Source organism: Pteropus alecto, unplaced genomic scaffold, assembly GCF_000325575.1.
Source record: "Pteropus alecto unplaced genomic scaffold, ASM32557v1 scaffold239, whole genome shotgun sequence".
NCBI classification, from domain to species: domain Eukaryota; kingdom Metazoa; phylum Chordata; class Mammalia; order Chiroptera; family Pteropodidae; genus Pteropus; species Pteropus alecto.
Window position 1 is genome coordinate 11,462,302 of NW_006494613.1, and position 3,570 is coordinate 11,465,871.

A 3,570-nucleotide genomic window follows, 5' to 3' on the forward strand; every position below is an offset into this window, starting at 1 on the left:
TCCATAATTATTTCTTCTTTTTCATTGCTGATTTTATTTATTTGAGTCTGCTCTATTTTTTCCTTGATGCGTCTAGCTAAGGCTCTGTCAATTTTGTATATCTTTTCAAAGAACCAGCTCTTGCTTTCATTTATCTTTTATATCGTTTTTCTAGAATCTATTTCATTTATTTCCACTCTAATCTGTATTATTTCCTTCCTTCTATTCACTTTGGGCTTTGTTAGCTGTTTTTTTTTTTTTTTGCTAGTTCTTTTCAGTGTAAGATTAAATTGCTTATTTGAGCTTTTTCTTGTTTCTTGGGGTAGGCCTGTATTGCTATGAATTTCTCTCTTAGGACTGCTTTCACTGTGTCACATAGATTTTTGAGTCATTGTTTTTCATTTTCATTTGTCTCTATGTATCTTTTGATTTCTTCCTTGATCTCATTAATAGACCATTCATTGTTTAGTAGCATATTATTTAGCCTCCATGTGTTTGTGTATTTTCCGGTTTATTTTTTGTAGTTAATTTCTAGTTTCCTATCATTGTGATTGCAGAAAACAGTTGATATGATCTCAATCTTCTTAAATTTATTGAGACTTGTTTTGTGTCTAACATATGGTCTATCCTAGAAAATGTTCCATACGCACTTAAGAAGAATGTATATTTTGCCACTTTGGAGTAAAATGCTCTGAAAATATCTATTAAATCCATCCAGTTTAGTGTGACTTTTAGGCCCAGTGTTTCCTTGTTGATTCTTTGCCGGGAAAATCTGTCCATTGGTGTCAATGGGGTGTTAAAGTCTACTACTATGAGCGTATTACTGTTGATCTCTCCTTTTATGTCAGTCAATAATTGCTTTATGTATGCAGGTGCTCCTATACTGGCAGCATATATGTTTACTATGTTTACTAGGATTATGCCCTCTTGATTTATTGATCCCTTTATCATTATGTAGTGCCCTTTCTTTTTGTCTCTTACTATAAACTTTGTTTTACAGTCTATTTTATCTGATACAAGTATTGTTACCCTGGCTTTTTTTTTTTTTTCATTTCCATTTGGTGTTCTTTACTTTTCATCTGTGAATGTCATTTGATCTGAAATGGGTCTCTTGTAAACAGCATATGCATGGATCTTCTTTTCTTATACATTTGGCTACCCTATGTCTTTTGATTAGAGTACTGAATCCATTTATATTTAAAGCGATTACTGATAGATACATAGTTACTGCCATTTTATTATTCATATCTGTTATTTCTATTTTCTTTTTTACACCTTCTCTTTTTACAGAATCCCTTTCACATTTCTTATAATACTGGTTTGTTGGTGATGAATTCCTTAAACTTTTTTTCTGTCTGGGAAGCTCTTTATCTCATCTTCTATTTTAATCAAAAGCCTTGCTGGGTAGAGTATTCTTTGTTGTAGATTCTTGTTTTCATAACTTTGAATATTTCTTGCTATTACCTTCTGGCCTGCAAAGTTTCCATTGAAAAATGAGCAGACATTCTTGTGGAGGTACTCTTGTAAGTAACTAGCTGCCTTTCTCTTGCTGCTTTTAAGATTCTCTCTTTGATTATGATGTGTTTTGGTGTGGGTCTGTTTGAATTCCTCTTGTTTAGGACTCTGTGCTTCCTGAACTTGTATGTCTAATTCCTTTGCCAGGTTAGAGAAGTTTTCTGTGTTTATTTCTTAAATAGATTCTCTATCCCTAGCTCTCTGTCATCCCCTTTCGGTACTCCTATGACCTGGTTATTGTTACACTTCTTGTTGTCCCAAAAGTCTCTTAAACTATCTTAATTTTTTAAAATTCTTTTTTTTTCTTTTCGTTATTCTGATTCTGCTATCTTGTCTTTCATTTTGCTGATTTGATCTTCTACTTCATCTAATTTACTATTGAATACTTCTAGTTTATTCTTCGTTTCAGTTATTTTATTCTTCATTTCTGTCTGGCTCTCTTTTATGGTTTCTATGTCCTTTTTTATACTTATTATCTCTCTGTTGATGATCTCATTGTGCTCATCCATTCTCCCCATAAGTTCACTGAGCATCCTTATAACCATTATTTTGAACTCTGTTTCTGGTAGGTTGCTTCCGTCCATTTCATTTAACTTATTTTCTGTAGATTTTTTTCTTTTGTTTCATTTGTGGCTTATTTCTTTGTTTTCTCATTTTATAGCCTCTCTATGTTAGTTTCTATGTGTCAGGAATATTTGTTTTGTCTCTCAGCCTTGGCCAGATGGCCTACTGTGTCCTGTGTGGCCCAGTGGTGCACTCTCCCTGATCTCCTATGCCAGGGGCTCTGGACATGATTTTTGCATGGGTTGCATGTGATCTTCTGTTGTCGCCAAGTCTTTATTGTTGTTAGTACAACAGTGGATAGGATTAATGCTCAGGTTGACTAATTGTGGGAATAGTTGCTGTGTGGCGGCTGACCCCACTGAATGGGATTTGCCTAGCAGGCTTGTGTACTTGTTGCAACCATCCTTTGTGTGTACAAGTAATGGGACTAGTCAGGACTTGCTATGTTGGGTTCTGGTGCCAGCCTCTGGATGCGTTGGTTTTGTGGCCCCTTGGGAGGGGCTCGCCCATAGGCCAAGGTCAGCCTATGCTTTTGATTTCTCAGGGTTACCCGGTGGGAACTACAAAGAGATCCGCAGACGGTTGTTGCCTATGCTGCATCTATAGGTAAGTGGAAGAGACAATGCAGTAGGCAGCAGTAGGTTATTCCCCGTCCCTAACCTATGGCAATTTAGCAGAGGGACCAGTGCTCCTCAAGCTCTGTCAGTTGCCTGAAAGTCTCTGAAACTGGAAGAGTCTCTGAGTGATATGCATTTTGGATAGCACAGGGTACCCGGAAGTCTCCTAAATCTATTGAGTAAATTTGTCCCTGCCACTGAAGTGTCAGTTTACATGCCAGTGCTTTCTCTGTGGCTCCCTGTACCAGTTTCCAATCGTAGCAAGGTCAGCTGCTGCCCACCTTGGGCCTGAATACACCACCCAAGGGCAGTGGCAGCTGCCTATCAATGTGCAGTGGCCACTTTGTGTATTGGATAGGGCAGGAGCTCAGGGAGTCAAGGGCCATCAGGCCAGTACAGACCCCTGTGATCCCTTCAAGAGATATTGAAGCTCATACAGACAGCAGTGATCTGCCTACAACAGTTTTCCTCGAAATGCGCTCACTGCGTTAGCCAAGGCCTGTTGCCTGTACAGACTGCACAACCCCAAAACCAAGTAGGGCATGGGAAGCTGCCTGTCAATGGGCTTCAGGCACTTTGTGGTTTGGGTGAAGTGAGATTTCAGGGAAACAAGGGCCGTCAGGGTAATACAGCCACAATTTTGCTGCAACTTCTGTGTGGGCATTCCCACTGTAGTCATAGATCACAGTGAGACCAGCTGCTGTCTGGAGTGGTACCACAGACCCTTGCATTCCCCCAATGCAAAATTGCAACTCTCGCAGGCAGCAGAAGTTTGCTTGCCACTAATTTCTGTGTCGTTCTAGCCCAGTGCTAGCCAAAGTTTGTTGCCTGTGTGGATTGGGAGATCAGGGAAGGCGAGGGGCAGGGCTGTGGCAGTTCACATAAATTGCCACCT

The 3,570-nt window shown here is 39.4% G+C and overlaps 1 pseudogene; it reads right to left on the reverse strand.

Annotated features, from left to right (window-relative positions):
• The window catches only part of LOC102891909, a 17,610-nt pseudogene extending 14,256 nt beyond the window's left edge, over nt 1–3,354 (reverse strand).
• Nucleotides 3,355–3,570: the final 216 nt, after the last annotated feature.